We start from the raw sequence: 14,696 nt of genomic DNA on the forward strand, positions 1-14,696 counted from the left end.
GTAACAGTTCAGTGGATGGATCATGTTTTTTTATTTATTTATTCATGTACTTATGTGTTCATTTATTTATTTATTTATTTGTTTATTCCTTTATTTATTTATTCAATCATTTATTCACTTTGCATCTTTAAAAAGGGTAGCCCAAGTCACCATTAGCTGGTTTTTATGGGGACCCCATAAAACACAGCACATAAAATATTGCAGCATTACTGGTACCAATAAAACATTTAGCAACATGCAAAACAAAAAAACACACTAAAAAGAGATTACACTAACGAGGTAAATTGAGGAAAACAATAAACAATAATATCTATTGCTCAAATGAAACAACTGATAAAACTGGGTATTATTGAGAATAAATACATGAAATATTTCCTTATAATTATAACAGATACATGGATAAATGCATGGGTGAATGTTGAGGTGAGGTGTGTGTGTGTGTGTGTGTGTGTGTGTGTGTTGACTAAGACTAAGATTAGTCTTTAATAAAGATTTATTCTATACAAGCAAGCTCTTGAAAATGAAACCGATCTAGACTTTAAATTTCAGCTGTGATTTCAGCCTATGTATAAACGTGCATTCTGTAAATTTGATACTTGAACCAGTAAGAAGCTATTTCCGACTATTTGTTTATGGCAACTCATTAAAGAGAGAGAGAGAGATAATTATACAGTTTGTGTCTGTTTCTAAAGGAAAGTTTAAATGCTTGTATTTTGAACTTCGTCCACAGAGATGATGTTTAGTTATAGGCCAAAGGCAGTCGTGAAAAAAAAAAACAATCTAAACATTCCATATAATCCTAAATAGTCCAAATATTCCTAACTTTTATTGTCAAGACCAGAAGTCCGCGTATCTAAGCTAATTAATTGAGTACTTCTTCCAATAATAGTATGTACTATAGTCACTAAACTCCTAAAATTGCTCATAGCAGTCTATTTACTGATACTTGATATAGGCCTATAGCTAATGCCAATATAATTACACGTGCTCAGTTTCCATGTAGCACACTTTGGAACATTTCAACCTCGAGTCCCATGACCAGATACGTTTAAAAGAAAACAAAGTTAAAAAGAAGAAAGTAAAAAAAAAAACCAAAACAAACCATGGAACCATGGTGTTGTGGGATTTATAAAAAAAACGGAAAATCGTTTGTCGATAATCCAACTAAATGTAGAAAAAGGAAAAATGAAGATCAAAGATGATAAGATTAAAAATGTTAAAGAAAGAGCTTTTAGAAAAAAAAACTAATATAAAGAAATAATGTGTTTTTACATTCCTGTGATTCTTGTGATTTGCGAATCTTTTCTAGTCTGATAATCTTAATGAGTCCAGTTATTTCATAAACTAACGATGGAGAAATGCGATAGCCCTGAATGTTACATGTTTACCCCTCCCCTAATGTAATTACAGCAAAGGGGGGACTCTCCGCACATATTATTTGAAAACCACATAGATTTGTGGATAAAGGCTCTCAAACAGAGTAATCGTCGTGTTGCTAGAGACTGACAAAGGTGTGACAGGTGTCCATGTTCCTGCGAAGCAGACAATAGCTACTGGACAGACCCGACACCAACCACCTCAGAGCCACAGTGAATCATGCACGAGAGATGTCTGTAGAACTTGGCCAGGAGACAGTTGCCGTGTCAATGGAAATGAAGAACATGGTATGACTACTTGACTGCACTTCCTGTTCTATGTACACGGAGGGAGCAGTTGAATCTGACAATATCGGTCATTTATCATTCTAACAAGATCGGATATATTGAATGAATAAACTAAAATCAGCTAGCATAGATTGTTGAACTTCTCACACTATTCTGTAATGTTTTTATCCTTTGATTGCATGATTATTTTTTAGAAATAGGAGTGTAAAATGCCAATGTGTTGAGGGGTTGAATTTTTCTTTATATTTGATGTGTATAATAAATATATATATACATATATATATATATATATATATATATATATATATAATCTCAACAGTATAGACGTCACCGTGACACCAATGAACTCCGTTGAAATGCATAGCATTCTAAGCGCCTTTAAAGAGCAATTGTGGCGTCTGCAAATTTGTCAGATTGCCAATATGCAGTCTGGTTTGCATATGATGCTGCCTATTGAAATGTGAAGAATTAAAAAGTGTTACATATATTCTGGTACATTCCAGCGTGACGTGCAATATGATCCCTCACAATAATACACTCGTCAAAAAAGAAGAAAAAAAAAAAGTAAACACTTTTTCAAGTTTTTATTTCTCATAGAATATTTGTCTAAAAGATAATGTATTTTGTACCATATTTAAGATCATTTGATTGGCTATCGGCCTTGTAGCAGTAGGTCAATAGTAAGGGAAACTTTACGCAAACTTTGTTTTTCTCTTCCGAGGCACAAAGGCTAAAATTGCAAACATGAACAAGTTGTCATTTATGCGCAAGTTCTCTTTTGTATAGCAATACGAGCAAAAGACAAATTTAACATAATAACATACATTCATTAAGTTCTCAAAATAAATCTTTGATCTCTATTATATCGTTTCATACCAAAATATCAGTTTAGGCCTTTTGTTGTCATTGTTATCTTGAAGGCATTGCCAAATGAAAGACAACTTATCCAATTTTGCAATTTTTACTTTTGGGCCTTGTGGTAAAAATGAATGTGTTTACTCACGCGTAACGTTTCCTTTAAAATCAACCCACTAACTTGATAGCCAATTAAATTACCTTTAATATATACATTGATTTTCATCGAAATCTTGTATGAAAATATGAACTCGAAAAAGTGTTTACTTTCTTCTCTTTTTGCTGAGTGTATACAACATACCCGCAAGCCAAGCTGTTCAATAGTCAATCTGTCAAAGATCCGATGCCCCCAAAAAGTAATTATTGTTTAGGGCCAAATGCATTTCAGCGACGTCCATTTGTGTTACGTCTATTCTGTTGTCACTACAAACAACATGTAAACACCATCCCCACCATGTGTTTGAGCTCCCTGCTGCCATAATCTATAAGAATACATGAGAAATGTATTTTGCTTTAAATCAGATCGAAACAGGTGAGGCATTAACAGTGTGGATGAGACAAAATTGTGAAATATCATAATAACTGACTTCATACGTCTTTTAATTATTTTTACTGTTTTATGTTCATGTTGGAAGCAGACCATCGTCATTGATCGGTACGTGCAACCGATCAGATTCTTCCCTACAAGTGACCAGCCGTAGTATTTCAAGCGCAACGTCCTTTTAGGGGAACACCTCATCACTCCATCATTTCATCGTGAAACCAAGGATGAGAAGGGATAGCACTTCCGGTTGGAATACATCATTGCTGGGTATGCTTCTTTGCAATCAATACAAAGAAATATTATGAGCTTTACAATAAAATAAGAAGCCCTGTCACAATATAATACTTTTGAAATCCCTGCCCACCGAACCCTACCCTACTCCTTCAAAGAACAAGTAATGAATCAATAATTAGCTGTTCACAAAATAAGTGAAAAATGCTGCCTTTGCCATTTGCATTGTTTTTCTAGGCTGCTACCAAATATGTTTAATGCATATTTTAGGAACATTTCAAGTAAAATGGAGAGGTGTGATAAAAAAAGTAGGTATACTATGCAAACTAACAAGCATTTTCATGTTTTTATGGACTTGCTTGTACTTCGGTATAACAGGTATGACAGAACAGGAGCTACCCTCATGATCCGGAATCACCCTTAGCTTGCTTGCGAGTGGTATGGCGAAAGAACTCCCGTCTCCTGGATGCCAGGTGAAGTATGCCCTCGAATGTTCCTAGCTGCCCACAGTCGATCAGATTTTAATCCATCGTTAAAGACTCAGTTAAGATTTTAGATTGTCGTATAAAATATGGAAACTAATTTGGTCAGAAAACACAGTGCAACAATAACAACTGTTGAACGTACTGTACTGTAGAAATGACAAGCGTGTATGCTCATTTTGATGAATGGGCAGCGGAAAATACAAATATTTGTAAATTCATTTGCATATCAAGTTTAAGATACCTAGCTTTTTTCTTTGACAAAAGACCTACTCGGTTTTAAAGCACTGACCTTATGCCAGCCATACCATAATTTGGGCGGTTCAAAATGAGTACATTATGTCTTATTGATGTTCACTTTATAATTTCTTTCTATCATTATAGACCACGTGTAAACCAGTTTTTGCCATGGGAATCTCCGGAAGATAGCCGACGTATATGCACTGGCCGTCATCAGCTAATTGCTGCGCGGCTCCAAGCTTAGTCCAGGAGAACAGGGTTGGGGACATTTCTAACAAGAAAGCCGACAGCAGTCTACTTGTCTTAACTCCTGCCCAAGTAGACTTTTGCGTCCACGTCATCAGCATCTATAGCCGGCATGGTGCAGAGGGGAAGAAGAAGGAGCTCTTTGTGCTGGAACAGCCTAATGGGTGATGGGATGGCACGGCTTATGCTGGCTGCAGTACTCCAGCACCTCACCTCGCGTCAAGTCATCTCAGACCCACAAGATGCCCTGCTCCCCATACTGTCTAGAAGAGCCTCGTGTCAAAGCGTCAACTCACCACTCAGCACATGCAATCCACCACCCCCTCCCCCTTCCATTTTCCCATCCTAGTACTCGCCCTGGATAAACATTATCTACACATTGTATTTGCCAACTGGGCTGTTTTCGCTCTCAAGCGTAAGCTTATAGGACACAGCCTTTTTCTGCAATTGCTCCCCTTAGGTTGTACTTTTAAATAATTTTTTCTTGATTGTTAATGTATCGTGTATTTATATTAAATAATTGTCAATATTTTATATTCATTAAAAATCCTATGATTTTTACAAAAGCAAAATGTAGGCCTATTTGTATTACTTTTGTCATGAATTTGAAGGAAAAAAAATAGATATCAAACAAACAAACTCGCAGCACCTGCCAATTAACATTCATCTAGACATCAAGCTCCACATACACACATCTGAAGAGAACGGATTGCATGCTGCTGATTTTCAGCAAGTTTGTGGAGGACGCATGCTGACGCTGCACCCTCCCCCTACCTGTCGGCAAGACAGACTGTCAACTGTTCTATGGGTTTCCCACCCAATCTCCGACAGAGCAGAACACAAACGACCTCGTACATTGTCGAAATGAAGAAACAGACACGATCTCAACAGGAACAGCATGTGCCAAGTAGAGTCAACAATCACCTAGGACACTACAAACATTGTCAGACATACATCTTCACAAGCAAGACAGATAAAGATGTAGGCACATGCGGCTTATACACTAACCAATATCACAGCCAAAACAAGACATGTCATTATCTAATGAAGTTCTTGCCAAATTAATATATTAATGACGTTGAATGTCATTGGACAGGGGACTTCTCTGATTTGGTATTTTCTGCGCAAATTTCAGCGGGGAAAACTAACCATGGATAAGAGTAAGCCCTTTCTTTATGATACGACTTTTTGCGTCTATGACAAATCGCTGTTTATCAATCTGTTTCTTCATAGAGTCTCTGTCAAGAATAACATATTATTATTTTTTCATATCGTGTTCAAACATGTTTCCGTTCAAGCATGGTATCATTGAAATCTGAGAAGTCATATCGCTTATTGTAGATACGAATACATTTGGCAACAAAGCGATTTACATTATTTTTTTACAAGTTAAGATACTCTATACTGGACATTTTGTGTGTGTGTGTGTGTGTGTGTGTGTGTGTGTGTTTATGTGTGTGTGTGACTGTCTGTGTCTGTGTGTGTGAGGGAATGTGTGTGTGTAGACATCGCCGGTCAGCTATTATAATGAACAACAGGTATTATTATGGTTATGGTTTTATTAGATCATTGTACAGTGGACTCCTATTGTAACGGATTCCTCGGGACAGACGGTTTTCTTTCGTTATAACCGAACAAATAAACAATAAAAAATACATTGAGAATAATGTTGCGGCCTGAATTTTTACTTCATTGTAACCGGAATTTCGTTATAACCGTGTTCGTTATAACGGGAGTACACTGTATCTTTTATTGCTAGAAGTTAAAGGTATATATATATATATGGGTGAGAATTTTGAACGATGTACAATTGCCAATTTTCGTACCTTATGACATTCTTTCCCTTAGAACACGCCAGGATGATCTAAGAAACCAGATTTTTTCATGTCATCTCAAAGATTGGTAAATTTCCTTTCAGGAAATATATGGTTTGGTTGACTTTTGCCTGATATTTTTCATTTCACAAGGACTTAAAGCGTAAAAATACGGTAAAAACGCTATTTTCACAATAATTTTTGTTTTTCAAACTAATGATGTGCATTTATAATGGTACGTGGCATCTAATATCTGACCATGTTCTGGATCTGACATATCATGGGTATGTACCACAAAATTGTAAGAACTTTATGAGCACGTACAAAATTACGGAGAACAATTAAAATATCAAAGTCCTAAACAGACGAACGTCCGTGATGCTTTTATTTCTATCGCTGCTGCAAATTCTACTTTGTTGTCCCAACTGTAACGTATACGAAAATTTGGTGTTCCACCTAATGAACATATCCTGCGAAAATTGTACGTCTGCTGGCTGTACATGGGACGTAATATTCTTTTATGCAAAATTATACTCAGTTTTCGTCACGGACGTGCTTCCGCTATTTTCTAATAAAGATCGTAGCCCATGAAACGTTATTGGCGATATTGTTCTGAATCGTAATCAACTAAGATCTAGCAACACGATAATATGTTTGTTTTGAGTTTCTGTCCATCCTTCGTCAAATAGGAACCGAAATTGTATTTTTAGACGAACCTCCAAGAAAAAAAGAACGTTCGTGATGATTAAAACGTTTTCGAGTGGGACACCATCTTGCTTTGATGGCGAAGGTGCATTTTACCTTTGGCTCTCTAGCCGAGGAGCTGCATGCCATTTTTGGAGCGGACTGAGGTTCGTCCGCAGTTTTTGGACCATGCAATTCACCAAAAACCAAGCAAATAATTAATATTTTCTCTGAAAATTCATCTCCTGATCCCCCTCTGAGCAATACATATGTTGTAAGGATGTCAAATTTCTTATAATTTGCATTGAAAATACCTTTTCAAATTTTTGAAAGAGTTAGGAAGGCTAGGTACTCTCTGCCGATTAGTTATCCGTCCTGGAACATGACCCTAGTAGTAGAACGAACGTCCGTGGCAATTCCAGAGAACGTCCGTGACGTATGCAATCCCTCCGATAGGGATAACTTGTCCCGAAAGTGTCCTGTATTCTTTAAAACTTTTGGCTCAAATAGCAACAAATAAAGTTTTACAAAGTAAACAATGAGTTTAGAGCAGTAGTTTCAGAATTTTTAAGGCGTTATGTGATCATGATGAACAAACAATTGAAAATTTACTCACAATTTTACGCTTGTTTTCCCTCTAATTATACAAAAACAGCTAAACACTTAAAACAAAGTTATAGGAAAATGGAATTTTGCGTAATCTGTAATTTCTGTGCGTTTAAATTTCTTTCTAATGAAGTTCTGGAGACAATTTGTACTGTTACAGGTTCTGAAAGTTTCGCTCACGGACGTTCTGTCCGAGAAAGGAAATTTCTGACAATTACAAATATATCACTGCACATAACATTAATGTTAGTTGAAAATATTACCAAATCACCGAGCCGCTCATACCCGAAAGTGAATAGCGTTCAGCACTCAATTTACCTGTAATAACAAACGGAAAACGTTTTTTTCACGGATGTTCGTTGGTTGAATAAGTCAATGGATTACATAGTAGGAGAAAGAAGATCAGTGCCACTTTTTAGTCACAGGTGCTCTAAGTGTTTATCTTTTGAGTATGGTAGCTGCCGTCTCAAACAGAACACATCCAGTTTTGGTCTCCATAACGGACGTTCGCTGTAATTGTCATGATATTAAATGCCTTAATTCATTCTTATTTTTCTCTTCATGACGATTGTTCTCTCATTCCCTCAATAGCCTGAACATGCTGCGACCAAACAGAAAACAAAAACAAAATAAAACAAACCAAAACAAATCCGAAAAGTGCTACGCAATCACATTCAGGATAATGACGGAAGAAGTCTGTAATAAGCATGTGTTGAATAAGAAACGGAAAAGTTTCAAAAGGACGTGGAAGCAGTTGAATGAAAATGACTGAGAAACAGAGAAGGGATCGAGCTCCAACACACAGAGAAAAGAATTGCCAGTGCACTCCCGTTATACCAAATTCCTCTTGAGAAGTTTTTGTTTGTTTGTTTATGTTTTTTATTTATCGAAATGCCGTCACAAGCGAACAAAAATCGTGCAGTATACAATTATTGTCTGATGAAAACACACAAATCCTCCGCTTATCATCACATGGTGTTGTTTTATACTCATCAATGAAAAGCAATATTCATTTGTAATTTTTTCCAAGATTTTTTTTTTCATTTTACATTTAAGAGACAGAGAGATCGTCAATTTGTTTGTGCTTTTGTGCTTACTTTGAAAACACATGTTAAAAAAGTAATGATTAAGAATAGGTTTATGGTTCCACTTTGATACGTTCGCTCTTCCAAAGATTCGTTACTCCGATGTCCAAAGGTTTGTTATTCCAAAATGAAAAAAAAATGTAGTTAATTCAGTAGGTTTGTTATTAGAAATGTTCTTCGAAAAATAGATATTAAGGGTAATTATTTTTAGGTCCGTTCTTCTAAAAGTGGAATGGGCCTGATATTCGTTTAGGTGAAAACGGTTATTATGAGGTTTTGAAATTGGAGGATTTTAGTTGTTAACTTGTTTCTCCACATTTGGATAAGCGAACATAATTTTTCATGTTCCAATTAATAAGCCCTTCGATTAACCTTCGGAGATTCCTATCATTTACCGAATAAAAAAGCGTCATAATTATACGAACTCTATCAATTTTCGTATTGACAAACTGTATGAATAACGAGCCTCCGAAATGACGCGCTACAAAAGGTTTGTTATAACAAACCATATTGTATAATATCGAAGTCACAAACATCCATCCAAGTTATATGGACTTATTGTGTCTTGTTATGACGAAACTTTGCAGTATCGAACCTATTATCATTTCTGACTAATATAATAACACAAATTCTCCTCGGTAACAGTGTGTAACACAAGGAGCAAACACAGAGGGATTTCTTCCTAACTTATTCGTTTGCCCTCCCCAGCTAAACTTCGTATTTCTATAACGGAGCACATTTCTTCTGTTTTTCTATATTAATTCTTTGTCATAATTTTAGCTGTGACCATGTTCGTTATATGAAAAGCAAATTTTGCATTGTAGACTTTATATGACAAGTTTAGGACCTGAATATTTACTTCATGATAACGAAATTTTGATAAATATATTCGTTCTCAAGGATGGACTACGTCACTGAGATTACACGTACGTTTGTACGTTCATTTACGAGAGATGGAAAGTTTGTTTTCTTTGATTCCTCAGTATGAGAAGATAAACAAGCTTATATAATTGAGAATTGGTAATATCTATTCAGGATTTTGCAGAGGAGTTTGTTCTCGACATGAAATTGCTGTTTGTTGTGAGTAGAATGCGTTTCCAACTCAAGAGAGCTGCATTGTTCAATATCTTGTTTGTTCCGAACGTCCGTGAGCTACATGCGAACCTCCGTGATGAAAACTATGCTATGTTTGTTGGGTTATAGAGACTGCCCAGATGAGATACATCTCAAAAAGGTATATTATTATTTGGGAGTGAGGATTAAAGTATGGGATAATGAAATAAGAGGTGAAAATATTGAGTTTCTGTAAAATGCGCGTAAAGTTAAGAAAGTGTTTGGCGGAAGAACAATATTTCCACAGAAATGACAAATTTAGTTAAATCATCAGTTGTCTACCATTACGTACAGGTTAAGAGTACAAGCTTAATATTCTGCAGTCACGTACACATGCCCCTTAAGATATTTCGTTAGGATTTTGAACTGAATCAGATCTTTGGAAACTATGTTAAATGGTATTCAAATGTATGTGCAGTACTATTCCTCACGGACGTTCGCTGCTCTGGACATGGTAAACTTCAGCGGTGAATAAAAACTTGTTCCTCTGGGAAAATCCTAGTATAATTGGGTTCATATTAAAGCTTGAGTTATACTCTTTCAGGTAAGATGAATGATTTGGAGAATTTCCTACTTTTTAAATTTTGCCTTGTTTTGGCTCAATTGTACATCGTTCAAAATTCTGACCCATATATATATATATATAATATGTATATATATATATATGTATATATATATATATGTATATATATATATATATATATATATATTTATTTATTTATTTATTTATTTATATTTTTTTTTTGGGGGGGAGGGGTATGAAGATCTCATACATATAATTATTATGTTTTTGTTAAACACGAAAAATAATGCGCCATGGTTGCGAGAATCACCAGTTCTTACAATGTCATCTACCTCTGCAAACTTGTTAAACTTGCTTGGTCGATGATACCTGTCATTGTTTGTTGTTGCGATGTTGTTTTGGTAGATTCTTGTTCACTGTTTGTAATACGTGTGACCAGGCGCGCCGGAAGCAGTTTTGGATTGGGGGGGGGGGGGGGGCAAACATTGGAGGGGGCTCAAGATTAGACCATGCATATGTTACACAATATACACATACACACTCATCACACACACACACACACACACACACACGCTCACACATCTATTATATATATATACATATATATATATACACATATGTATATATATGTATACTGTCAGCAACATAAGGTGAATGGCATAACAATAAGATGCGAGCGAGCGAAGCGAGCGAGCTTGAAAATTTTGATATTCTACAGTTCCAAAACTGGAGTTTTAATTGTAGCTATATATTTCGCTTTGGAAATTAAGGGGGGGGGGCATCGGGCGCAACTGCTGGCAATTACTGGTAGCAACGTTAGGAGAGTGGCATAACGATTCAATGCGAGCGAGCGAAGCGAGCGAGCTTGAAAATTTTGACATGTTACAGTCCAAAAACTCCCGTTTGTAGCTATATCTTTCGCTTTGGAAATTAAGGGGGGGCATCGGGCGCAGCTGCTGGCAATTACTGGCAGCAAAGTTAGGAGAGTGGCATAACGATTCAATGCGAGCGAGCGAAGCGAGCGAGCTTGAAAATTTTGACATGTTACAGTCCAAAAACTCCCGTTGGTAACTATACCTTTCGCTTTGGAAATTAAGGGGGGGGGGGGGGCATCGGGCGCAACTGCTGGCAATTACTGTCAGCAACATTAGGAGAGTGGCATAACGATTCAATGTGAGCGAGCGAAGCGAGCGAGCTTGAAAATTTTGACATTTTACAGTCCCAAAACTCCCGTTTGTAGCTATATTTATCTTTCGCTTTGGAAATGAAGGGGTGGGGGCATCGGGCGCAACTACTGGCAATTACTGTCAGCAACATTAGGAGAATGGCATAACGATTCAATTTTGACATTCTAGAGTCCAACAACTGCCGTCGTAGCTATGTTTTTCGCTTTAGAAATTAAGGGGGAGGCGCACCGGGCTCAACTGCTGGATGCGAGCGAGCGAAGCGAGCGAGCTTGAAAATTTTGACATTTTACAGTCCAAAAGCTGCCGTTTGTAGCCATATTTTTTCCCTTTTATTCATATATATACATATTTATTCTATTTTTCTTTGTTTATTCATTCATTTTTATTATTATTATTTTTTTTTTTGAGGGGGGCTTTTTTTTGGGGGGGGGGGGGGGCAAAAAGTGCGTTTTGCCCCCCCCCCACTTTTTGGATTGGGGGGGGGGGCGGCCGCCCCCCCTGCCCCCCCCCCCCCCCCCCCCCCCCCACTTCCGGCGCCTATGCGTGTGACTATACGTTGTACAGATGAACGACGAAAACTGAATAAATGTACTATACACTTTTATCCTGACTCTACATCAGTCTGTCAAAATTGTTCGCGTTTCGTAAATTTCTATAAGCTCTGCTTTGTTCTCCACTCATGCAGTGGACCGGCTGTCTGTACAATGTATTTATAATATGTTAACCTGTATTTTGTTGGAATTTGGTGTGTGCTTTGTTCGCTATAGAGTTTTACTTGGCAACCGTGTACTTGCACCATATAGTGATGGTTGGCGGTACCAGGGTGTTGGTCTTCTTGGGGCATAGGGATGGGGTGATCCTTTGCTCCGTAGTTATGGAACAGGAGAAATCCGTATAAATGATAAAAACGGTTTATTCATAGATGTTCCTTGTGAACAAGCCCGTTGCTGGTTCTTCCCAAATTGATTCCTCGGGCAAGGATTCCCTTACGCTGTAGCTGCCTGAGATCTGTACCCTGCAGGCATGATGGTTGTCAGATCAATTTATTGTAATCTAGAGCCTGCACGGGATTAGGATTCATTGCAGTTGAATTTATGGTTATATCATAGTGTATGTGATAAATATATTGATACGATTGCCGGAATTTTATTGCGATTAGATCCAGCACGGGATATGGTCCGTGATAACCAAATCCACGCCTACCGCATTATCCATGTGAGAGATATTTGTTATGATTCTCAATATTCATCAAACCCACCTGCAATTAAAGTTTTTTTTTTTGTTGTTGTTGTTGATAAATACCCTTATGATATAATGATAGTAAGTTATATCCTTTTGTTGAGATATAGTTGTTTTTTTTTCTGATTAATTGACATCAGCCGAATGCTATATTTTTCTCCACTCACGCAGTGGACAGGCTGCACAGTGTATTATAATACAATTGGCGTGACAATAGGCCCTACATAATTCTGTTAACCTGCATTTCCTTCGAATTTGGCGTGTGCCTTGCGCTTTAGAGTTGCCCTTGGCAACCGTGTACCTGCCCTATGTAGTAACTGTTGGCGGTCCCAGCGTGTGGATCTTGTTGTTGTTGTTGATATATACCCTTTACGATAACGACAATAAGTTAATAAAATGTGTTTGGGTGTTTTTCTTTTTCTCTCTCACTCTCTCTTGGTCGAAATATTTTTCTGATTAATTGGCATACCAATTCAGAACTCAATCAGCTGATGTTTTAAATATCTAGGTATGCTCCCAAATTACTCAACCTTTTAGCAGTCAACGTACACAAGCTAAATTTCATTATCATTATTGAAACACGCTTAAGCATCCTTATACAGGTTGTATAGTTATCCAGGGTGAATTGTTCAGTTTGTTCTTCTTGTTCAGGGTGGCATCTGCCAACGGGTGCCGACAGTATCAGCCGAGTATTGTATTCTTCTCCACTCACGCAGTGGACCGGCTGCACAGTTTGATACAATTTATTACAACATACTATGTCAATTTGTAACTTGTTCGAATTTGGTGTGTGCTTTGTTCGCTATAGAGTTGCTCTTGGCAACCGTGTATTTGCCCTACATGTTCTTTTTGTCCAGGATGGCATCTGCCAACGGGTGCCATCAGAACTGACAGTATCAGCCGAGTATTGTATTCTTCTCCACTCACGCAGTGGACCGGCTGCACAGTTTAATACAGTTTATTACAATATATTATGTCAACTTGTAACTTGCTCGAATTTGGTGTGTGCCTTGTTCGCTACAGAGTTGCCCTTGGCAACCATGTATTTGCCCTATATAATATACTGGCCGTCGGCGATCCCAGCGTGTTTGTCTTTTTGGGGCATAGGGACGGGTGATCTTTTGCGCTGCAGTTATGGGAGAGGAGGAATCCGTATAGAATTAATGATAAAAACGGTTATTTTTTTTTTTTCATTTCTTGTAAAATTGATTCTTCGGGTAAGGATTTCCTTCCTAGAGTTGCCCTTGGGAACCTAGTATTTGCTCGATATACTGGCGGTTGGCGGTCCCTATAAGACTTGAGATGTCTTCTCTTCTGTCATAACACAATACGTATTACATACATGTGTTCCCTCTATTGATCGGATATAGAACAATTACCGGAGTTTTATTATAACTTATTTTGAATATTAGTATTCATGCTTATGACAAACTGTTCTCTTTATGTTTGTGCCTACTTAGATCGTATTAATGTTATGTATAGGACGATCCTATTTTCCATTGTAGACAACGTTATATTAAGAGACAACGATAAAATGTGTAACTGCAATATTGCAACAATCTCCACAGTCAAATTGTTCTATACTGCCCTCTACAGGTGCCCTCGTGGACTCAAGCAACGGACAACACGCTCACCCTTTAATACGCAATTCTATAGACACAGCATTCAATTCAATTAATGATGATGACTTTTTTGATTTGGCAGGACCTTCTTTTGAACAAAACGAATCAAATATCAATCAAAATGACAATTTTTTTGATAATTATGTTTCTGACAGTTTTAATTCATCGCCGCAAGAATTAGACTATGATTTTGACACAGAGAACCAATTGCAAAGTCCGTCTTCGGAATATCTTACTCAATCCCAATTTACCAATGTTGTCAAGGAATATGATAGTACTACTTTTTCTCTTTTACATTTTAATATCAGAAGTATTAATAAGCATTTTGAAGAATTGAGGTTATTTTTAAATAGTCCCATCATGCATAATATCTCGGCGGTAGGTTTAACCGAAACCTGGCTCTCTCATGACTTCAGTCTTCCCTTCGCTCTCGACGGGTACGATTTAGTGGTTAATAACAGACAAAATAGGGTAGGTGGAGGCGTTGCCATATATGTTAAACAAAATTATGATTATGTAGTCCGCGATGAGTTCACCAGTATGACTGATTTTTTTGAGTCT

The sequence above is a fragment of the Diadema antillarum genome, unplaced genomic scaffold (assembly GCF_040938485.1).
Source record: "Diadema antillarum isolate AM-2024a unplaced genomic scaffold, OU_Dant_1.0 seq00001865_RagTag, whole genome shotgun sequence".
In the NCBI taxonomy this organism is placed as follows: Eukaryota; Metazoa; Echinodermata; class Echinoidea; order Diadematoida; family Diadematidae; genus Diadema; species Diadema antillarum.